At 39.9% G+C, this 18736-nt stretch overlaps 1 pseudogene; it reads left to right on the top strand.

The window, feature by feature from the left end:
- Positions 1-11695, top strand: part of LOC102874295 — a 24859-nt pseudogene extending 13164 nt beyond the window's left edge.
- The last annotated feature ends 7041 nt before the right edge of the window (positions 11696-18736 follow it).

Raw genomic sequence — 18736 nt, forward strand, 5'->3', positions numbered from 1 at the left:
ATTTGACTTCACACTCTGAAGCAACATCCTGAGAGTCATCCACGTGAACTTTGAGGAAGACCATGTTGTCGTACTTTTCAGATAGAGAATGAGAAAAGGGCTTGATCATTTCACAAGGACCACACCACATGGTTGTGAAGTCAACTACTATGAGTTTCTCTCCAGCACCCATCAGTCATGCTATGAAATCTTCTTTGTTTTCAATCTGCTTCACCATTTTGGCCATTAGGGTCTGACGAGTGACTGCAAAATAGAAGAAGTGGACTCAAACAACAGATAGAACTTGGCCAAATAGAATTTAAAAAAAAAACATAAGTGGTATCTCACTGTGGTTTTGATTTGCATCTCTTTTATTGCCTGTGGTTTTGAGCATTTCTTCATCTGTCTGTTGGCCATCCAAATGTCTTCCTCTGTGATATATGTCTTTTCATGTCTTTTGCCCATTTTTGTAATTGGGTTATCAGGGGTTATTTTCCTTCTGGAGCCCCAGGAGTGTAGTCTGTAAACTTTTGTTAGGAGACTCTTGTCTGAGATGGTATTGCCAAATGTTTTATTTGCCCCAATCAATAGGTTTTCTTTTCATCCAATTGGAAAAAGTTTCAATGCACACAGGAATTTAATCTTTAGAAGGTTTCATTTATCAGTTTTATCCTCCCCAGATTGTGCTTTTCTCACCTAATAGCAGTGGCAAAGTTTAGCAGAGCAGCAAGCAATTAAATGTTGGAGAGAATGTGGAGAGGTGAGAACTCTCATACACTGTTGGTGGGATTGTAAAATGGTACAACCATTCTGGAAGACACTTTGATGTTTCCTAAAAAAGTTGAACAAAGAAACTCCATATGACCCAGTTATTCTACCACTATGAATACTAGTGGGATTTCCCCAAGGAAATTATAACTAAGACACCATTGGAGATTTGCACACTAATGTTCATAGCAGTGTTATTCATCATCACAAGAACATGGAAACAGCCCACGTGTTCAAATGCAACTGAATGGACTGAGAAATTGTGGTACAGTCTTACAAAGGAATACTACGCAGCACTCAGGAGCAATGATTTTGAAAAATACTACATAACTTGGGAGAGACTGGAGAACCTTATGCTGAGTGAACTAACTTAGTCTAATATGGACAAATACTGCATAAGACCATTATTGTAAAAATAGAATAATTAGTAAAACATGTATGAGTATCCAAAGGGGGATGGGGGAGCAGAGGGGTGAGGATGGGTAAGGGCAAAATCACAGAGTTGCACAACTTAGTGGATGAAGGGGGAAGGTAAAGAAGATGGAAAAGATCCAGCAGGTACTTGAAGGGACAGGGTAATGGTGGGCAGGGTCCAATGGTGGTTAATTTTATAAAACGTAATGAACGGGAATGATTACATGAAACACACTGTGAATGAAGAATAGTGTGAAACACAACATATACCAACTTTATAAACAAATAAATATAAAATAAAAATAAAATTTAAAGTGGTGACTATACACATGGACCTTACCTGTTTACTATGCAAGAATAAGATTGACTACATCTGTGACAAGAGTTAATGTAGAAGCTCAATGTAGCAGTCAAAGCAAGACCAGGGGCTGACTGTGGAACAGACTATCAATTCCTCATGGTTGTATCTTTTCTTCACATCTATTTAGTCTGTATGTTGAGCAAATTCTTTGAGAAGTTGGACTATATAAAGAAGAGTGTGGCCTCGGTATTGGAGGAGGAGGACTCATCCACAATTTGCTTTATGCATACGATACAACTTTGCTGAAATTTAAGAAGACTTGAAGCACAACCCTTTCTACAGAAGATCAGAAATTACAATTTTCAATATGGATTATTATTCTACACTAAGAAAACAAAAATCCTCCAGACCAATAGGCAGCATTATAATTACTGTTGTTACGTGCCACCAAATTGGAACTAACTCATAGGTTATCCTCCAGCTGGTTTTCAGAGGCAGAAAACCACATGGTGTGGGGAAGGAGGAGGACTGCTCATCTTTCTCCCTTGAAGCAGCTAGTGGATTTGAACTGTGTGTCTTTGGATTGGCAGTGCAGCTACTTACCACCAGGCCACCAGAGTTCCCATCATAAGAAAGAAAAGATTAAAGTTGTCAATGATTTCATTTTACTTGAATCCGCAATCAACATTCATAATAGTAACAGTCAAGAATTTTTTTTAAAAAAATTGGGAAAATGTACTGTGAAAATCTGCTGTCAAGGATCTCTCCTGTTAAAGGGGTAGGGGGCCAGTTTAAAGACCACACTGTGCTTGATCTAGGCCTTAGTCTTTTCAACTACTTGCTATGCATCTGAAAAAGCACGACAATGAATCAAGATGACTGAAGAATCAATGCCTTTGATGAAACTGAGGTGTTGGAGAGGAGTTCTGACTATGCTCTGGACTGCCAAAAGAACAAACAAATCTGCCTTGGAGGAAGTTAGACAGAATGTTCCTTAGAAAAGAATTGTGAAACTTCATCTTACGACCTTTGGACATGTTGCCAGGAGGGGCCAGTCCTTGGAGAAAACATTATGCTGGGGAAGGTGGAAGATCAGAGAAAGAGAGGAAGACCCTCAACAAGGTGGACTGACCCTGACTGTGACAATGGATTTCAGCATGTCAGAGATTGGGAGGGCACGGCAGGGTAGGGCAAGATTCCACACTGTTATTTAGACGAGTGTCATGAGTTAGAGTCAACTGCACAGCACCTAACAACAAGAACAAATCGGAATTTTATTTCCAGTACTATTCTGTTAACTCTGTCTTCATTTTCAGTAGAAAGAATAGAGCCAAACATGTCTTTAAATGTTCATTTATCAATACTGTTAGTGCCCTTTCTGGAAATTCAGGCTTCCACAGCAACGAAACAATCGGCAAATAATATGGTCTCAAATAACTTGATGGCAACCAGATGCAAAATAATATTTGTTCTCACACCTGGATTGGAACACTTTGTCTTAATCTCTGGAATGAGACTTTCTGGACCTTAATCTTGGCTGTGCTGTTAGCACCCACTCTTGCTTTGAGCAAGCTGCTTCACCTCTCTGTGTCTCGGTGCCCTCCTCTGGAAACCGAGGCAAATTATAATGGTGTCTTCTTAGGATCGACTGAGCACTGAATACAATATTTTGGTCTGTTAGGCTAGTGACTTACACATCTGTAAATCTGTGAATCAGCAAATGTCAGTCATGATTAATCCAAACCCGTAGTCAAGAAACACAGGGACCTCTTTGAATTTCTGTGAGTTATATTATCCCTGTCTTCCAGTTGAGATTTAAAAGACATTTCTAGTAAATAGCAGGTTTATTTTTATAATACATGAAGAGAGAGATTGGGGTTATGAATCTAATACTCTCTTGCACATAATCTGTCACTGAGAAATATACGACCTCATATAAAGAAAAGGTTTAGGATTGAGTAGAGACAAAATGATCCTATGCAAGTCCTACTGAAAAGAAATGTATTTTAATTATAGAGACACATTTAGCTTTACACTTATGAAAATACAGTAAAAACCTCAGGCAAAGTAACACTTGTACCAATTTACATACTATTTTGCCTAAAATAATTGTGGTAGCTGATGCTTCCATTCAAACCCGGACAGCAGGCGGCCATTCCTCCCATTTCTCTCTATCTCAAGCCCACGTTTGGTTACTCAATTCTACTTTTAATATATCTGCTCCCACCACCCCCATACCCATGGATGTTACATTAGCTTAGGTGCTATGTAAGTCTCTGAAAACAAACAAACAAGCAAACATCACCAATAACTACCCCTTTGAAGCTGGTTTTAGCAGTCTTAACACTCCAATGGCTTCCTTCCACCCTTATGATAAGTTAGAAACTCCTTAAACTGTCCTTCTAATCTGGCACCTATTTGCTTCTCTGACCTTACCTGCCACCACTTTTGTACTCTCAGCTGCAGTTAGACCAGAGTTCCAGCAGATCCTTTAAAGTGTTGGAGGTCTATACTGTCTCAGACATATAACAGATGCTGTCCCCATGCCCCAAACAGGTACCTCATCAACCCTAGACTCCCATTCTCACCTGAACCTGGTTGGTTTACATTTTCCTTCTGAATTTAGCTTAAATAACATCTTCATGAGGCCTTTCTTGACTTTAGTAGCCAGGCAGTGCCTAACTCCATCAACAGCGCTTGGATAAATAATGAATGACTATACCATACAAGTCTTACAGGGAGGTGTAGTTTGGTGGTGTAGTTTCTAGGCAGTTGCCCTGCTAACCCTCTCTGGCAGTTTGAATCTACCAGCAGAAACAGATGGGCAGTTTACAGCCTAGGAACCCCAGTGAAAGGTCAGCTATGAGTTGGTTCCAACTCAATGGCAATGAGAATGAATATAAGTCTTACTCCTAGAAAGGTCTTGTGACCTGGTCCATAGCCAGTTGTGCTGCAAACCCAACAGCTGAGAATTTCTAGCCGTTCACATCTACCGGCTGCTCCTCAGAAGAAAGATGGCAATCTGTTCCCACTATGATTTGTTGTTGTTGTTGTTGTGTACTGTTGAGTTGGAGTCGACCCATAGCTGACCCTCCAATGGCTTTTCAGAGGCAGTTAATCATGTGGGAGGAGATTGCCCATCCTTCTCTCATGGAGAAGGTAGTAGCCTCAAACCGCGTGCCTCAGGAATTACAGTACGGTTCTTTGCCACTTGGCCATCAGAGCGCTCTCATTATGATTCACAGCTTTGGAAATCAGATGGAGGGGTCACTATGAATCAGAAACGACTGGAGGACAGTGAGTAACTTAGTCTTACTCATTGGACAATGAATAAATGATACTGAATAAGAACTGATGCCTTTGAATCATGGAGTTAGTGAAGAGTATTAAATATCCTATCAACTTGCAAAAGCACAACTAGCTGTCTCTTGGAAGATCATAGCCAGAATGCTTCTTAGAGGCAACGTCTCTCAGACTTCACATCATCATCTCATGTATTTGGGGCATCCTGTCATGAGGGGAGTATTGTTGTGACATACCATCAAGTCAGAACTGACTCATAGCTGGTCTTCTAGCAGTTTTCAAAGGCTGTAAATCATAAGGGAGGAAATTGCCCATTTTTCTCCTGAAGAGCTAGCAGCTGGTGGATTCAAACCTCATGACTTTAGGTTGACAGGGTAGCTCTGTTGAACTTCTCTGGCCTGCAGGAAAGTGATGGACAACAGAATAGAATGCTTAAGGCTTTAGCAAGTCATGAGGATAAGCGAAGAGGAACTCAAAGCTGACTTATACACCTCCCGACTTGTACACCCTCACAGCTTTTATTGAGAAGTTTCCCATTATACAAAGAAAAGAAAATATTAAGAATCATGACTTTTACAAAAGACATCCTGCTACAATGGCCCTTCCCTTTTTTTATAATTACATTCTTATTAGTAACTTTGAGTTAGCAAGAGAATGTTTTCTCCTAGACATTACATACATACATACATACATACATACATACATACATACATACATACTTTTAAGGCAGAATGTTCTAATCTTACAGGAACATAGTGACATTTACTCACTAATCTATACCTTTGTTCTGTTGAATAATTCAACATTTACTTAGGAAATTTTTTCTTTTTTTTTTTTTAAATGTGCACTTAATAGAGTTTTTACTGATAACATTCTCTTGATCCAAGCAACCCCTGATGTAGTGAGCTTAACCATGAAATCTCCCTCTTTTTTTTCTTTTATGGATTTTTCTAGCTACATTATGTAAGTTTGATGTTCGTCATGCTTCATCTGTAGGCTTACCAGGGTACTCTTGGTTACCTAGGTCACTAGAATTAAAAGTAGACAAAAAGAAATACATTATTCCCACCAAAGCCCATAGTGTATGTCCTATTCCATTTACCCAGGTAGCAGGACTTAGGAGGTGAAAGGATGTTTACAAACCTTTGAAAATTTTGTTTTTAATTGTTATTGAACAGTTTGCATTTGGATTTTTAATTCTTGTGCTAGGGAGGTAACTTGCTTTTCAAGATTTGTTTGAAAAGCTCCTTGTAATTTTTAAAATTTCTTTCCAAGTGTCCTGAGATCTATCATAAGGAAGATGAGTAACACAAATATATTCGTGTTGCCAATCACAGTTCAAGTAACTTTGTATTATTTAGACTTTATTGTTACTCTCCAAGCCATGCTGTCAGTGGTTTCAAATTCCTTTATCAATATTAGTTTGTTTAATTATGGCTTGAGTAGTATTAGCCGTTACTTGCTGGTATACTGCTTGTGTTGTTGTGTGCCATAGAACTGACCCATAGCTGACCCACCAGCAGATTTTCAGAGGCAGTTAATCATATGGGAAAAGATTGCCCAGCCTTCTCCTGCGGAGCGACTGCTGGCCTTGAACTACATGCTTTTGAAACTGCAGCAAAGCTTCTTGCCACTAGGCCATTGGAGCTCCCTACTACTTGTATACACATCAAAATAGAACCCAATAAAACATTACATTATAATGTCTTTAAGGAGAATGGCGGAGGTCTCTCTTCCTGTTTCAAGTAGATGAGAGATAACATGTTTGGAAGTTTCTCCTACTAAAGCAGAACATTTATTCACAGAGACATGAATGTATTTGAGTTTGTCCAAATCATGAATGTGAGTAATACTCATCTTCCAGATTTAATTAAGTCCCAATCTTCGAGGATTTACTCCAGAAGGTAAAGATGTGTCTTATACCGACTGACACACATAACAAACATGGACAATTTGATGAGTTGGCTCTAAGGTGATTGCAAAGTTTTTATGTAGGGAATGAAAATTTTGATAAGAGGCTAAAACATATTGAATATCAACAGAAAAAGCTACTGTTTGAAAAGGAAAAAAAAACCCCAACTAAACAAAAGGCTACAGTTTGACCAGCATACTCATTTCCCTCCATAAGAGGACCTCATAGTTGAGAGTGAGAGTGGATATAAGTAATATTAATAGGATGATATAATTTACCTAATAATTGCTGACACAACCTTACTTGCTGGAAGTGAGGAGGACTTGGAGCAATTGCTGTATAAGATCAAGGAATGCAGCCTTCAGTATGGATTGCATCTCAATGTCAAGAAAATAAAGATCCTTGCCACTGGACCAATAGGCAGCATTATGATGGATGGAGAGGAGATTGAAACTGTTGTCAACAGCTTCATCTTGATTGGAATTACAATTAACACCCTTGGTACCAGCAATCAGTAAATAAGGAGACACACTGCACTGAGAAAATCTGCAGTTAGGGACCTCTCCAAATTATTAAGGAGTAATGAGGAGTTTGTGGATTAAGGTGCATCTGATTCAGGCCATAGTCTTTTTGATTACTCACCATGCATCTGAGAGTTGAAAAATGAAAAAGGATGACAGAAAAAGAATTGCTGCTTTTGAGCTGTGGTGTTGAAGAAGTGCACTGAACATCCCATGAACTGTCATGAGAACAAACAGATATGTCGTGCAGAGGGTGCAGCTGGAGAGCTTTTTGGAAGAAAGTATAATGAGACTTTGCTTCCTATACTTTGGGCATATTGTTAGAAGGAATTATTCCTTGGAGAAGGACATGATGCTGGGAAAGGTGAAGGGTCAGCAAAGGATAGGAAGACCCTCAACCAGGTGGATTGACACAGTGACTGCTGCAATAGGCTCTTGTGTGTCAGGAAGTGTGAAGATGGAACAGGATAGAACAGGTTCCAGATCTTTTGTTCATAGGGTCAATATGAGTTGTGCTTAACTCAATGGCACCTAACAACAACAACAACAATAATAATAATAATTGCTGAACCAAAATGAACTAACAGTTAATAAGGAATATCCTTAATATATGCAGTTTCAATATTTTATGCAGTTTCAATATTTTGTAAGGAATAGACTATGTATTTTGAATCTGCTTTAAGAGTGTGAGACTGTTTAGGGAAACTACAATAAGAATGCTTAATTCAAGGGAGCTCTGGTGGCCTAGTGGCAAGAAACTGCACTGCAATCCCAGAGGTATGCGTTCAAATCCACCAGATGTTCTGCTGGAGAAGGAGGGGCAACCTCCTCCTGTACCAGCCAGATCCAATTGAACACAAACAAAAAATAATAAAATAATTTTTAAAAATTAGAAAAGAAAGAATGCTTAATTCAGCTTGTTATGTGGAAGTAAAACCTGAGTTAGATCTGAAATACCATTTAGCTGTCTTCCAGGTAATCCCTGCTTTACCGGTACATCAAGAGACATCTCGAAAAATAATAAAAGCATCTACAAGTTGGTGAATTTTAACTTTAGAAGTTAGACAGAGAGACTGCTTGATTCAAGAATTGAAAATGTTTATCAGAGACTTGGAGAATCTTATATCACACACACAAAAATCTACAAAGGCAATTTGCTACATCATCTTTTGTTAGGAAACAAAATTAAAGTCTCCTTTTTTAAGACATAAACAAATATGACAAGGATGTTTAGCAGATGATTGTTGACAATGTAAATGTCCTTCTTTCATAAGTAATCATATAAATTCTGTAGGCTGATTAATAGTTTTATGTTGTTGTTGATTGCCATTGAGTTGAGCAAGACTCATAGTGACTCTATGAACAAAAGAGCTAATGCCTTTCCATAACTATAGTTGTTTCTCCAAGTTCATAGAATTTCCAGAAGCATGTGGTTTAGGAAGTGGATGCCATTGCTACTTCCGAACCTGCTTTACAACTGGGAGTTCCACTAAATACTGTACACATTGGGAAACCATTATGGTATTTGACACCTCAATGGCACAAGGTTCAGCATCAAAGCAAACCCAGATTACTTCATACAGCACATTGACAAAAGTGATGTACAAAGTGGAAGAATGTTTCTCCAGATATAACACTAGTCTGTCTCACTTGGTGGTGGTTAAGAGTTGTCAAGTCCAATATGACTTATAGAAGAGACCCTTGCACAAAAGACCTGAACTCTGTTTTATAATTAACATCATTTCTGTACACTTATAGAGTTTCCAGAGGCATCTAGTTTAGTTGAACTTTTGACCAAGGATGGAGGCCTGCTAAAGGGTGTGTCTTTAAAATCCTATAGGGCATGAGGGCCTGTGGCCCTTGGGCCAAATGTATTCATTTTAGAATGAATGTCCTTAAAGTGGTACAGCAATCATTTGTCTATTTGCTGCACTGAATAACTTGAAGTTGCTGTGATGCTGAATACTGTGCCATACTCATGTCAAAGACCATAATGGTTACCCATTATGTACAATGTTTGGAGGAGCTTCTAGATTGATTCGGGCTGGGAAGCAGGAGTGACATCCACTTCCTAAACTAGATGTCTCTGGAAATTTCTTATGTGTATGTCCTTAATAAAACCCGTTCAATTATTTTTAGACTTGGAGCTAAATGTCCTAAGAGTCTATGAGATGTGTTAATGGTAAAATAACCCATAGAGATATTTTCTACATTTCAGGAAAGCTGTTTTTCTTGAAGGATAGTATTTATAAGTTCTGTTTCTTTAAAAGCATCTTTAGTTAAATAACCGGGAGAATTGAGGTGAGAATTTCCTTTCAGAATGTTAAATAAATGAGTTCACTGATAAGTAGGGATCCTCATGTAGGTATTATCCAGTTGGTTTTTCCTAGGAGTTTTTGTAATTAAGGACATAGTTTGGTGAAATTTCAGAATTACCTTTTTTTTTATGGTTTTTTTCAGTTTATTGCATGAAAGAGTTACACTAGTCCAAGTTAAAAGTGTAACCCAAATGGTTACATTATACAATCTGTGTAGTTTTAAACTTATGATAAGGGACAGAAAGGAAATTTTCTACTCATTGCAAGGAAATCCTCACTTGAGCTTCCATGAGCCACAACCCATGAACCTTCAGCTGGTCGTCCTTCCCCAATCCTGTCTCTACAAGGAACTGGCATATGTTCTTGCACAGGTCACCTTTAGCTGAATTACTTCTCCATACTCTGGATGCCCAACCCCTGTACCATTGCAGGCAAATTTCTTCTTAAATGCCTTCACTAGTTTATTTTTATCATAATCATCAGTGATCCCTTGGACAGTCGTAAGGGTCTTCCTGCCATTTCTCTGTTGAATTCTTATTTGGATATAATCCTCAGTCCCAGCAGGAAGCAGGTCATCACCCTGACTTGCATCAGCAAAGGGGTGGAAAGAGTGGAGGTTCTGGATAGTGGACATAAGATACGATTCCTTTTCCTTGGAGGAAATGGCCTGCGGAAGGTGGTTGCGGGAGAAGATGTGCAGTGGGGACAGAGCTTCAGGAAGCAAGGGGGCTCTAGGGGAAGGCAGCTGAGTCCTAAGCAGCAGGTCGGTGATTGTGGCCCAGAATTACCTTTTAAGTACCTTATAGTCAGGCTCAAAAATGTGAAATCCCAACTATTTCCATGGGGTATATAGTTGTAACTTTTCTTCTGCTATAAATAATCCTGCTTTCTTAATGCTGCTTTGAACATAAGAACACAGAGACTCAACCTGGGTATGACCAGGAGCAGCTAAGAAGATACCAACCATATAATGACAAATTTGACACTGAGGCAAATTTTGCTGAGTAGGTTCAAAACCTGGTGCATAAATACTGGCATATTGTATGACTATTGATCATTTTTTGCAACACTCTCCATGGTATCTTTCTACAGGATGTTCATTATTTGACACAGAAACAGAAAATGTTTTTTTATCTTGAGAAGCTGAAAGAATTGTATAAAAAGCAATCCTTTAAGTCAACAACAGTTACAGGCCCAGTTTCTCTTATCACTACAGGAGAAGGGCCACCTTCTTGAAGCAGTCTCATAGGTTGAATAAATGCATTAATAGCTTTTATATCATGTAAGAGTCTCAATGTACCAGATTTTTTAAGGAACTCCCTAAGAGAGACACTAGATCGTCCCAATATTAACCCTACATGATCTTGAGGCAATGGCCCTCAGACTCCAATGGGAGCGAGAACAACTTCTCAGGATTAGTGATAGTAGATTGGGTTTGGATTGCAAGATGTAGTCCTGCACTTCTTTTTTGTTTTTTAATTTCCATTCATTCACTGTTGTACATTTTACGTTGTCCACTCCTTCCCCCGCCCAGTACACTAGTCTCTTTGAAAAGTAAAAGAAAAATTCTTTCATTGTTTTATAATCCCTCTGCCCAAGTACACTCCACTATGCAGCCTTCGCTCTAGACTCACGTCATGATAATAATACCTCATCACAGATCCCATTTAAACAGTTTTCTCCCTCATCTGTTTCAATGCAGTCCAAATAATTTATCCTAAAGGTTGTGGCAGGTAAGTCACAGATGGACTTTGTACCTTGAGGAGGGTCACTGAGGTGTTGTGTGAGTCTTTCTGTTTTTTTCCTTACTTCTTGTTCAGGGCACAGGGATTCGTGCCCCTGAAGGAGTTTCCTGAAGGCTGAGCTGAATAATTAGAAATTTGATGAGGATTCCATCCTCACCAGTTTCAGATTGGCACCGACTAGACCATGTCTATCTTTACTACAGCAAGAGCAAAGTTGTGAAGGGAGAACTAAACCATCATGCCCTTTCTCTGCTGCTTTACACATTCGGGCCACCTGTCCAGGTTTGCCACATATGAAACCATTTCTATCAGGAGAGTTAATAACAGCAGCAAGAACGTATGCTTTATGACGCTCAGCCTCTACATTCTGACAAGCCTTCATAAATTCTCTTACATCTTTAGCAATGGCTCCAATTGAGGCCAAAGCTTTTTGACAATTTCTGTTTGCATTTTCATAAGCTAGTTATAATAAAAGTGTTGACTGCTAATGGCAGTATATAATCTATTAACAAAATCCAGATAATTTTCTTTTTTTAAAATTTTAATAGACATTTACAGAGGTTTTGAATTTCCATTCATTCATTGCCTCACTTTTCTCCCTGCCCACCCCTCCCCACCAGTTCGCTCCCCTCTCCAAAGAGAAAAAGAAAAAAATCCTTCATTAGTATACAATTCCCCCATCCCTTCCCCCCCACCCCCCACCCTGAGTACACTTCTCTATACAACCTTAATTCTGGTAAATCCAGATAATTTCCTTGACTTCCTTGCCTGATCGTAGTGAAAGAGCCTCTGTCTCCTCCTCCCTAGGGATCTCTTTTCCCTGCCTGAAGGACAATCTCTGTACAGTGATAGAATGGGAGTGTGGCTTGTGCTTGAATCCAAACATCTCTGTAAGAGACTTCTAATAGCATATCTTCTCTCATAGGTATTTGACGGTCCAGATTGAGCACAGCTTGACAGAACTATCCGTCCTTATATTCTAAAGCCCAAATACTACACTGAGATGAGGAGACTACAGTTTTTCTAGAGCACTCCACTTCCAAGGACATGAGATATGACACTGTCCTGTAGCATCTAGTATTCCCAGAGTAAAAGAACTTTGTAATCCATTCTCACTCACACTTCTTGCAAGTTCTTTAAATACTTGAAAAGGTAAGGTTTCATGGGGGTGGGAGGCTCACCCCTCTTGTTCCAAGATTACAGTGAAGGCAGAGGCTTCCCCTGATCTCGACCCTTCTTGTAAACTAGCCTGCAGAGTAGACGAGGGGGATCGTATTAACAGGATAGTTAAGAGCTCAGGTAGTGGAGGAGGAAAGCTGTCCTGGGCCTTCTCTTCCTCTGTGGAGGAGGAGCACTAGGGTTGGTATTTTTCTCAGCCTGCAAAAGACATAATGCTGTTCTGACAAGACTCCAAGTAGTTAGGACACTAATAGAAATGCTTCTTTCCTTTTCAAAAGCCTTTTCAAACTTTCTATCAGCCTGCTTCCACAATTCTACACCCAAGTTTTCTGAATCTGGAAACCAGGGAAAATGATCACGAACTCAGACCAGAAGCATTTAAAGCACTTTAGATTCTCCTGTGCAAGAGGCACCCTTTAAGAGCACTTAAAGGGTCTTATTGCCTATTCTCTGGTTTTTACTTAGCTCTTGCTTCATCTTTAAAAATCCCTTTATGAATAACAACTTACATATGGCACCATCTCTTACCGAGATAAAGAAGCCTGGATGGTTTCACTTCTTGTTACACATAGTTTCTACTGTTGCTCTTCCTGTATCACATCAGAGGCCCCATACCTGTACTTCTCTGGCCTGCAGCAAAGTGCTGGACAATGGGCTTTAGTTAGTCAAGAGGATAAGGGGAGAGGAACTCAGAGTTGAGTGTCCTCCCAACTTGTACACGTCACAGCTTTTATTGAGAAGTTTTCCATTAGATAAGCAGAAGAAAATATTAACAGAAATCATGAGATTCACACAAGACATCTTGTTTGTTGCAATGAATCTTCCCCTTTTTATGACTACATTCTTATTGGTAATTTTGAATTAGCAAGAGAATGTTTTCTCTGAGACATGTTACATACATGTTACATACTTAAAAGGCAGATTGTTCTGACCTTATATTCACTAACTTATATCTTTGTTCTCTTGAACAATTAAAAATTTACTTAGGAATGTTTGCTCTGTTTTTCACAATGTGCACTTCATAGAATTTTCTCTATAAAAGAGTTTTCTCAGATTACATTTTCTGCTTGTTTACATTTTTATTTTATATTTGTTTCCTTACTAAGTTCATATACATTGTGTTTCATACTATTCTTCAGTCACATGATGTTTCATATAATCACCCCCATTCATTATGTTTTATAAAATTAATCACCATTGGCCTATGCCAACTAGTACCCTATCTTTTCAGCTCCTTGCCAGATCTTTCCCATTTCCTTCACTCCATCCCTCTACCCATCAAATTCTGCAACCCTGTGTTTTTGCCTTCCCATCCTCACTCCTCTGCTCCCACTTCTCCCCTTCTTGGATCCTCGTACATTTTTTCACTAGTTCTATTTTTACAATAATGGTCTTATGCAGTATTTGTCCATAGGAGACTGCTTGAGTTCACTAAGCATAATGCTCTCCAGTCTCTCCCAAGTTAAATAGTAATTTTCTAAATCATTGCTCCTGAGTGCTGCATAGTTTTCCATTGAGTGAATGTTGCCACAATTTCTCAATCCATTGGTTGGACATTTGGGCTGTTTTCATGTTCTTGTGATGGTGAATAACATTCTTTTCATCCAAGCAACCTCTGATTTATTTAGCTTAACTCTTACATAGCTTTTTACTACTGGTCCACCAGAGTTCTTTAAGGAGGGGCTTGTTGTTGTTGTTGTTATAGTGACCTCTGAACAAAAAATCTGAACCTTGTCCTATCCTGTGCCATCCTCACACTTCCTGACACACAGCAGCCCCTTGCAGCAGTCACCATATCAATTCACCTGGTTGAGAGTCTTCTTCTCTTTCGCCGACTCTCTACCCTTCCCAGCATTGTGTCTTTCTCCAAGGAATAGCACCTCTTAGCAACATTTCCAAAGTGTGTGAGGTGAAGCCTCATTATTCTTGCTCCCAAAGAGCACTCCGGCTGCACTCTCTCCAAGACATATCTGTTTGTTCTCTTGGCCGTCCATGGGATGTTCAGTGCTTTTCTCCAACACCAGAGCTCAAAGACATCAATTCTTTTTCTGTCACCCTTATTCATTATCCAGGTCTCAGATGCACAGCAAGTAATTGGAAAGACTATAGCCTGAATCAGATGCTTGTTAGCCCTCAAACTGACACCATTATTTCTCAATAAACAGAAGGGGCTAGTCCCTGGAAAAGTGAGAGTCAGTGAAAGAGAAGATCGTCATTGAGAAGGTCTAGCACAGAGATTGCAACAACAGGCTTTGGTACAGCAGAGATTATGATACAGTGCAGGATTAGGCAAGGCTTTGTTCTATTGTACATATGAAAACTTTGAGCCAACATCATTAATATTACATCCTAGTAAAATCTTGGGAAAGATTATAACAATAATAAAAAAAGGACTGGAACAGTATATCTACAGGGAACCAACAGAAATTCAAGCTGAATTCCAAAGAGACCACAGAGCCAGGGATTGCTGCTGTTACATGCCATGGTGTTGGATCTGATTCATAGCGGATCTTTCAGTTTTCAGAGGCTGTCAATCTCAAGGGAGAAGATGGCCCATCTTTCTCCCTTGGAGCAACTGGTGAATTTGAATAGTCTGTTCTTTGAACTGGCAGCACAACCCCTTTCCTTTACTCTTGTAATGGCTTGGTGAGCACATATTCACCCGAATCCAATACTTACTACTGTCAAGTTGGTTCTGACTCAGCAACTCTAAAGGTCAGAATACAACTGTGCCATTGGGTTTCTGAGGTTGTACAGCTTTTCAGAACCAAACTGCCCCTTTTTCTTCCTTGGAGCGGCTGACAGGTTTGAACTGCTGACCTTATGTCAGTAGCTGACCTCTTAACCATTGCATCACCAGGACTCCTAGCACATACACACTTGGCAATAAATGCTCAGTTGTGATTTTTAAAACTATATCATCTGAAGTAAGTGAATCCATCTTCTAAGAGGAATTTCCTAGGCATAAAAAATGTTTTACTAAGGAATTTTGGTAGTGGTGTTGGTGTATTGTCAAGGTGGAATGAATCCATAGCTGACCTCTGGGCAGGATAGGAGAGACAGTTAGTCACACAGGAGGAGATTGCTCTTTTGGGCTTCAGACTAAAGCAGGCCTGATACCATCCACAGTGTTTTTCATTGCTCCCTGTGCACATAAAAGTGGGACAATGAATAAGGATGGAAAAAGAAGAGTTAATGCCTTTGGATTATGGTATTGGAGAAACGTACTGAACATCCTGTGGACTGCCAAGAGAACAAACAAGTCTCTCTCATAAGAACTGCAACCAGGATGCTCCTTAGACGCAAGGATGGTGAAATTTCATCTCATAGACTTTGGGCATGTTGTCAGGAAAAATGACCTAATGTGGGGAACGGTGGGTTCTGAGGAAGACCCTCAATGAGACGGATGGACAGAATGCCGTAATGGTCTTCAGCAAACCTGAGAGGATGAGGATGAAGCAGAATAGAGCAAGGTTCAGATCTGGTTTTCATAGGGTTACTCTGAGTCATAGCCAGCGACAACCTCAGAGGCATTGCTGTTGACTAGTTTTATGATCTCTGAAAAAGACACTCAGCCCCTTTCATCACCTTGTGTTTTCAAGGCTGTAAACTTCAGAGGCTGATCTCCAGCCCTGTCTGCGGAAGCACCTTTGGACTAGTTTTCTTTCTTTTCATTGTTGTTAAGTTGGATCTGACTCATCGCTGGGCATTTGTTGACTTCCTGTGGCTGTAAATCACACAGGAGGTGGCCCATCTTCCTCCTTCAGAGGAGCAAGCGGATCCAGACCACTGGAGAGGCTTGACCTTCATATTAGCAGCACAATTTACTACGGGTTATACCACCACAGCTCCCCTTCTTGTCCCTCAATGTCTCCAAAATGTGCTCCCTGAGACACCATGTCTCCTTTCATAAAAGACCACAGTTGGTAAAGTTGTTCCAGAAAGTGGTTACAAATTTCAAATTTCCCTTTTCTTTATCTTACCTCTGCCATTGCTGCTGCTTTTCCATGCCTATGAATCATGCAGAAGGAGATTCCCTATCCTCCTGTTGGAGTGCCTGGTGGATTTGAAAAGCCAGAGAAGTGTGGGCTTTGAGTTAGCAGCCTAGCTCCCTACAGGCTATGCCACCAGAGTGCCCTTTCCTTACTTTGTTGTGATCGTGTGCTGTTGAGTCAGAACTGAGCCATAGTTGACCCTCCAGTGGGTTTTATTTTTATTTTATTTTATTATTTTTGTGTGAGTGTACCGTCAAATCAGATCTGACTGGTACAGGAGGAGATTGTTCCTCCTTCCCCGGCAGAGCATCTGGTGGATTCGAACCGTGAGCCTCTGGGATTGTAGTTGCAGCTCCTTACCACTAGGCCACCAGAGCTCCCTCCAGTGGGTTTTTAGAGACAGTAAATCACAACGGAGAAGCAGTTGATGGATTTGAATCACGTGCCTTTGGGGTTGCAGGGCAGTTTCTTACCACTAGGCCACCAATGCTGGCTTCCTTATCTTGTCATTGTTGTTAAGTGCCGTCGAGTCAAAGGCGACTCATAGCGACCCTATGAAGGAGAGTACTCAACACTTGTGTGACTTTCAATCTTTCTCCAGGTTCATAGGGTTTCTGGAGGCAAGCTATTTATGGAAGTGGATGCCACCCCTGCTTCCAACCTTGTTTTAATTGAGGAGCTCCACCAAACACTGTCTACATTGGTAACCATTAATACATTTGACACATCAGTGTCACAGTGTTCAGCTTCACAGCAACCACAAGTTACCTCTGTACGACAAGTGGACACACCAGGGCTATACGACCTAGAAGAATTTTCCTTATCTTAGTATTTCCAAAATGTTCAAGTATATCCACCTCTTTTAGGTTGTGTTTTATGAAATAGAGATTTAGAGGCGCTCTGGAGTATTCAGATTTGAGTCACCTGAGAAGTTCTGTAATCAACAGGAAGCACAGTTAATCTTGATGTAGATGGTATGAGAAATATACTCTGAGAAACAGTTTTTCTTTCTATTCCTTTCCCAGTTCATGCCAATTTTTGGCGAACAAATATTTTTTGTTCTTGCATTTGCAGCCTTCTCCTTTTGATCTGATTGATCCCTGCACTTAGACAAGACAGCGCAATTCTCACACTTTCTACACTTCCTGGGTCATTCTCAGCTTTTCACAATCTACAAACTGTTGACAATACCAGTCAAAACATGTTGCAGTGAAGTCAGATTTCCCAAGAGTTTTATTTGCTCTAAGGAATAAATTTAGGCTGTGGCTGGGCCATTTCTGCCAACTTGAAAATATTGCTTAATTACTTTGGCTTGGCCAATCAGTTCCTAGTGGTAATGTATAAAGCAGAAGCGTTTTCAGGGGTATGTTCTTAACACTCCAGAAGCTGTTCCAGACAGAATACATTCGCAACTCTTCTCTTGGCTGCAAATGGGCAGAACATTCACTGTACTAAATAGAAGGATTCCGTAAACTAAATGCTGTTAGTTTCCTAAATAGAAGGTTCTTGGATCCTAATGCTAAACAATTACTAGGTGGGATAATTTGAATTTGGCGTGGATAAGTCCAAAGTGGTAGCCTCAGAAAGTCCTCATTGACACCTTCAGCATCTACAGACATCGATATAAGTATACAAAGAAACTTCTGGTAAGCAGAATTGTTTTCTATTCAGTCTTTGAATTAATTGGGACTTTGGTTCCAAGTATTTGTTAATTCTTGATTTTGGCTTGTCTGTGTTTTCCCCTTACAAATCTGTGGGAGGAGCTCTCACCAAGACCAGGAAATGTGGGAAGTGTGAGAACAGAGCTTTGGACATTTGTGACTCTGTCTTGTCCAAGTGAAGGGACCAAATCAAAAGGGTGAGATTGCAAATGCAAAAAAAGGAAATAGTTATTAGATAAATATTGGCAGGAAGTAGGAAAGAGACAGAAATTATCATTGGTTTCTCAAAGTGTTTGAACATTAGGAAGAAGTTCTTGATAACTTTGTAGGTCTCTGAAACAAGAAAGCACTTTAGGAAATCACAAAGCCAGTGTATATCATCTTCTAAAGGTAAGACATCAAAATATCTCCTTGAACTGTAAATAGTTTATGCATATATAGTGTATCTCGGATTGTGACGATGGCCTCAGATGGGGAAAGGGTTAAATCTGTTCATAGAATTGCCGTGAGTCCCAGAGAGAGCTCTGTTGGCCTAGTGGACTGAAAGTTTTGCTACCGAGGCGAAGGCTGGTCATTTCAATCTGCTGCCCTCAGGCCTGGTCTTAATTGTTTTTAGTCAAACATTCTTCTAAGTGGTATA

This window comes from Elephantulus edwardii, unplaced genomic scaffold (genome assembly GCF_000299155.1).
Source record: "Elephantulus edwardii isolate Elephantulus edwardi_28Jun2011 unplaced genomic scaffold, EleEdw1.0 scaffold00284, whole genome shotgun sequence".
NCBI classification, from domain to species: Eukaryota; Metazoa; Chordata; class Mammalia; order Macroscelidea; family Macroscelididae; genus Elephantulus; species Elephantulus edwardii.